At 41.0% G+C, this 6,459-nt stretch overlaps 1 pseudogene; it reads left to right on the top strand.

The window, feature by feature from the left end:
* Positions 1-4,875: 4,875 nt before the first annotated feature.
* Positions 4,876-5,922, top strand: LOC114491960 (annotated as a pseudogene).
* Positions 5,923-6,459: the final 537 nt, after the last annotated feature.

The raw sequence follows: 6,459 nt of genomic DNA, 5'->3' as shown, positions 1-6,459 counted from the left end.
TCTACCAGGTGAGCTGACTCTGGGGCCTCTCAGGAGGTATAGGCCAAAATTAGCCACCAACTGTGTTCTACCTGGGGTCACTCAACACAAGCTACAAAACAATCTTGAAATAGCTGCTACTTGTGTTGGGCTTGGAAGTGCCCAGGAGAGGCCAAGCTGGGAACCAAGGCTGGTTGTTGCTAGTGCTGGGACCTGGGGGCACTTAGCGAGAAGTATGGGGCATGCTGAGGCCAGAGGCTGCTTTTTTTGAGAGGTTTTATAAAAGTTTGAAGCATGACCAATGTAGGCTGTTCATATGGAGAAGGCCACTGGATATGGTTTGGGTTGGGTCAGCAACTTGGGTAGGGCAGGATCTCAGGGAATCACCAGGGCACCACTGACTGTGTTTGTCGGGTTGATGGAGACTCAGATATGGCACTGCCTGCCAGCTCTGTGTGTGGAGGGTTCAGAAAAGGAACAATGTCCTCTGCCAGCACTTCTGTCTGGGAGAAAGCTGCCCCTCCAGCTCTCACCTTGTTGCCAGACAATTCAGTTTCTCTCCATATATCCTGGGAGCCTTTCGAGCTGCTCCCTGGGGACTGGAGCTCAGAGAGAGTAATCCCATAAGCTCAATCTTTAAGAAGGTTGCTAGGACTCCAGAAGTGCCCCACCCCCTCACTCAGCCAGAATTTACAGAGACTTCTCTTCCTGGTACTGGAACCCTGAGCTGAGGTGCCTGGTTTGGGGCAAGGTCCCCTCTCTTCTCCCAAGAAGGCCTCCATAAGATAACTCTCCCAAATTTTATCTGCTAAACCTGGGTGTGAGACCAGCCTATTTTGTGTATCCACCCTTCCTAGCAATCTTGAGTGGCTTATTCTTTATATTCTTAGTTGTGAAACTTTTGTTCAGCTAGATTTCAGGAGATTCTGACTGATGGTTGTTCTGTAGGTTTAGTTGTAATTTTGATGTGGGTGTAGCAGGATTCAAGGACTGTACTTACCTACACTGCCATCTTACTGAAACCTCCCTGATCCACTTTTTCTTACATCCCAACATCATATCATCTCATGTATAAATATTTTAGCAATATCTCTAGATTTTCAGTTAAAAATATGACTAGATGAAAGACAATAATTTGGTTGATGATAGATCAAAAGTGATAAATTATTTGATTTTCCTCTATTTCTTCATAAGGTCTGTGTCTCCTCCATTTGAATTTTGGCAGACTCTGTCACTACCATGTAGCAAATGTGATGTTGTAGGAGTTTCAGGGCTTGTGCCTTATAAACTTCTGCTTCCTGTCTCTTGGAATACTTTTTTTTTTGGAGTCTTGAATTTCATATACGAAATTCAATTACCTTGAGACAGCTGTGATAGAGAAGCATGTATAAGTTCTCCAGTCAACAGTCTCCACTGAGTTCAGTGTTCTTGCCCTCTCTGCCAAGGCACCAGACATGTGAGTGAAGTCACCCTGGACTATCTACAACATGTAGAGCAAATTGTCCAGCCTAGTCCTGTTGAATTTCCTAACTCAAAAAACTATGAGACATAATAAGGTGGTTTTATTGTTTAATCCCTAAGTTTTTAGAAAATTTGTTAGTCTTTTAAAATTTGCATTCCCAGTGTTTCTTTATGAGCACCATAGCTCTTGGGAATGTGATTTATTCGTCCCTTAGAAGGTCTTTTTGAAATTGTGTTGATCCATTTGACACATAGTTTTGAGTCTTCTTTACCTTTGTTTTTAATACATAATTGATTTAATTATTCATTTATGTAATTTAAATTTTATAATGAGTATCACAACATTTCTCAAAGTTTAACAATTGGGTTTTCCACACTGGTGTGAGCTGTCTCCAGCACAGTATTGATCAACAGCCCTGTCTTGGTCAGTCTGTGTTGATTTTACCTCCACTCAGATCTGGTAGATCAGTTAAGTTACCTGGCTTTGGAGTTAGAGTTGAGTAAAAATTCTGGCTTTGTGCCTTACTGGTGTGACCTTGGTAAGTCATTTAATGCCTAATCCCTGGCCTTATATGCAAAATGGGGATGATTGTTTCTACTCTAAAAGATTATGGTGGAGGATTAAATGAGAGGAAACATGACAGGAATTTGTGCATTGTCAGTGTTAATATTATTAACATTATTGTTTTTTTGTGTGTGAAATACATGGACTCATTTTGGCAGTAGTGCTATTAAAATTCACAGTAATAAAAAGAAAGACAGCTTTCTTTGGGAGATATGATTAGAGAGATTTTTCTCAGTCTCTGCTTCTTGGATCAGTGCACTGGGGTATTAGTCTTTACAGAGCAGAGAGGTAGATGCAGAGCAAAGCAGTGGGGAGGCTTGTAAACACCTGAAAAAGGATGTTAGCAGAAAGAAGCATGGACTTCCTTAACATGTGGATTCTTGACAGCCCCATCCTCCTGGGAGGTGCTTGGGAGAGAATTTTGTGGTCACCTTTTGCATACTGGCACACTGAAGATAAAATAGGTTACAACTTGCCCCAGGATCATAGTAGCAGGGCAGAAAAAAAATGCAGAAGTATTCAGCATGGCTTTTTGATAATGGATTCACTGCAATACCCAGGCCATGCAAGTTCTTTAATTTTCCCCAAACTATGCCCTTGAATGAGGTCTATTTCAGGCAGAGACACTAATCCGGCCCCGAGGTGGAATAATTCCTCGTCAGCACCCTTCTTTGATGTGTAGCTGATATGGAACTGAGTGCCAACATATGTTTGTACAAATATATTGGCAAATGTAAGCAGCCTACTGCTAATTACTATGCTGTGAACCTTATGTGAAGTTTAAATGATGCCTTTAAGGAATCTGAAACCAAGAAGATAATATGTGTATTTTCAGATGTTAGCAAAATTAGTTAACTTCTTTTTTAAAAAATTTTTTTTAAAGATTTTATTTATTTATTTTTAGAGAGGAAAGGGAGATAGATAGAGAGAGAGAAACATCAATGTGTGCTTGCTGGGGGTCATGGCCTGCAACCCAGGCATGTGCCCTGACTGGGAATCGAACCTGCGACACTCTGGTTCTCAGCCCCTACTCAATCCACTGAGCTACGCCAGCCAGGGCTAACTTCTTCTTTTTTAATTGAATTATTGGGCTGACATTGGTTAATAAAATTATATAGGATTCAGTTGTTCAATTCTATAAGACATCATCTGTATATTGTATTTTGTGTTCACCACCCCAAGTAAAGTCTCCTTACATCACCATTTATCCTCCCTTTATGCTCTTCTATCTTCCCCCACTCCCCTTTCCCTCTGGTGATCACCATACTGTTGTTTGTTTCTATGACTTTTTTTAATCCCTTTTCACCCAGCCCCCCAATTCCCTTTCCTCTGACACTCAATCTGTTTTCTCCATCTATGAGTTTGTTTCCATTTTAATTGTTAGTTTATTTTGTTCATTAGATTCCATATATAAGTGCAGCCATACGGTACTTGTCTTTCTCTGACTGACTTCCTGTTTTCTTTTTTATTGTATTTTTCCATTATCATTTACCCCCTTTATACACTTTCCCACCTCCACCCGCCCCTCCCCCTACAATCACCACACTTTTCTATGTCTATGAATCCTCTTTATATTTTTTTTTTTGGTTTGAACCTTCCACCCCTAACTCCTCAAACCACACCCCAGAGGTGTCAGCCTGCTCTCTATGAGTCTGTCTCTATTTTGCTTGTTAGTTCCGTTTGTTCACTAGTGTTCATATATGAGTGAAAATAAAGGGTATTTGTCTTTCTCTTGCTAGCTTATTCCACTTAGCATAAAGTTCTCCAGGTCCATCCTTGCTGTCACAAAGGGTAAAATTTTTCTTCTTTTTTAATGTGATTTGTATCGACTCAAATTACATATTTCAAAGAACTAGAGCAAATATTTGAAAAATTTATATGGAGCCATAAAAGGTCCTAAATAGCAACAGTGATCTTGAGAAAGAAGAACAAAGTTGGAGGAACCACACTATCTAATATCAAACTATATTACAAGGTCATAGTAATCAAAACAGGAGGGTACTGGCATAAAAAACCAGACACATAGATCAATGAAACAGAACAGACAACCCAGAAATAAACCCACACCTTTATACTCATTTTGACAGAGGAACCAAGCACATACAATGGGCTAAAGATAGTCTATTCAATAAATGGTGTTGGGAAAGTTGGACACATACATGTAAAAAATGAAGCCAGACCACTTTTTTATGCCACTCACAAGAATAAGTTGAAAATGGATTAAAGACCTAAATATTAGACCTGAAACCATAAAACTCATAGAAGAAAACATAAGCAGCAAAATCTCAGACATTGCTCATAGCAATATTTTATTGATATATCTCCCTAGGCAAGGGAAAAAAAGAAAAAGTAAGCAAATGGGACTATATCAGACTAAAAAGATTTTGCATGGTAAAGGCAATCATCAACAAAATAAAAAAACAACCTACTGAATAGGAGAGCATATTTTATGATATATCTGATAAGGGGTTAATATTCAAAATTTATGAAGAATTTATAAAATTCAATACCAAAAACAAACAACCCAATTAAAAAATGGGCAATGGACCTGAATGGACACTTCTCCAAAGAGGACATACAGATGGCCAAAGACATATGAAAAGATGCTCAACATCACTAATCATTGGAGAAATGCAAATTAAAATCACAATGAGATATCAGCTCACACTTGTCCTAATGGTTATCATCAATAAATTAACAAACAAGTGCTGGCAAGGAGGCAGAGAAAAGGGAACCCTTTTGCACTATGGCAGGAATGCAGATTGGTACAGTCCCTGTGGAAAGCATTATGGAGTTACTTCAAAAAGTTAAAAGTGGGCTTCTGCCTCCTGTTTGACAGACAGCCAAGTCTTCCTGAGCAGTGCCAGCCTCAACCCTGAGACACAATGCTGAAGGTTGCAGTGAATAGATTTGGCCATTTTGGGCACCTGGTTGCCAGGGCTGCTTTTTACTCTGGCAATGTGGATGTTGTCACCATCAATGGTCCTTTCACTGACCTCAACTACATGTTCTACATGTTCCAGTATGATTCTACTCATGGCAAGTTCAAAGACATAGTCAAGGCTGAGAATGGGAAGCTTGAATCAATGGAAACTTCATCTCCATCTTCTAGGAGTAAGATCCTGCCAATGTCAAATGGGGTGATGCTGCTGCTGAATGTGTTGTGGAGTCCACTGGTGTCTTCACTACCATGAAGAAGGCTGGGACTCACTTGAAGGGTGGAGCCAAGAGGATCATCATCTCTGCCTCTTCTGTGGGTGTCCCCTTGTTTGGGATGGGTGTGAACCGTGAAAAGTATGACAACTCTATGAAGACTGTCAGCAATGCCTCCTGTACCATCAACTGCTTGTCTCTCCTGGCCAAGGTCATCCATGACAACTTTGGCATTGTGGAGGGACTCATGACTATAGCCCATGCCATCATTACCACCCAGAAAACCATGGATGGCCCCTTTGGGAAGCTGTGGCATGATGCCAAAGGGGCTGCTCAGAACATCACATCTGCTTCTAAATGGTGCTGCCAAGGCTGTGGGCAAGGTCATCCCTGAGCTGAATGGGAAGTTCACTGGCATGGCCTTCCACGTCCCCACCCCCAATGCGTTGGTTGTAGATCTGACCTGTTGCCTGGAGTAAGCTGCCAAATATGATGACATAAAGAATCAGAGGGCCTCCTGAAGGGCATCCTGGGCTATACTGAGGATCAGGTTGTCTCCTAAGACTTTACCAGTGACACCCACTCCTCCACCTTTGATGCTGAGGCTGGCATTGCCCTCAATGACCACTTTGTCAAGCTCATTTCCTGGTATGACAAATGAATTTGGCTACAGCAACAGGGTGGTGGACCTTATGGTCCACATGGCCTCCAAGGAGTAAGGAACCCCTGGACTACCAGCCCCAGTGACACTAAGAGAAGCCTCACTAAGAGAAGCCCTCAGCTGCTGGGGAGTCCTTGCCCCAAATTTCTCTCTCAATACACTGAGAATCTCCTGACCTCAGTTTCCATCCTAGACCCCTTGAAGAGCAGAGGGGACTAGGGAGCCCTGCCTTGTCATGCACTATTAATAAAGTTCACTGTACTGCCCCTCAAAAACTTAGAAATGGAACTGCCTTATGACCCAGATATTCCATTTCCGGGAATATATCCAAAGAAACCTGAAACACTAATTTGAAAGAATATAAGCACCCCTCTGTTCTTTGCAGTGTTATCTATGATGGCCATGATTTGGAAATAGCCCAAGAGCTCATCAGTAGATGGGTGGATAAAACAACTATGGGACACTTACACAGTGGAATGCTACTCTGACTGACTGACATCACTTAACATAACACTCTTGAATTTAAAATTTTTTTTTGAATTTTAAATTTGATTTAGCTGCAAAAAAGGTATCTAAATTGCAATATGGAAAAAGTTTTTTAAAATACTTCTAATGGGGTGTTAATAAATTCCACTAATTA

This window comes from Phyllostomus discolor, chromosome 1 (genome assembly GCF_004126475.2).
Source record: "Phyllostomus discolor isolate MPI-MPIP mPhyDis1 chromosome 1, mPhyDis1.pri.v3, whole genome shotgun sequence".
Lineage (NCBI taxonomy): Eukaryota > Metazoa > Chordata > Mammalia > Chiroptera > Phyllostomidae > Phyllostomus > Phyllostomus discolor.
Note: the sequence above shows the minus strand (reverse complement) of the source record. Positions and strands in the feature narration are given on the sequence as shown.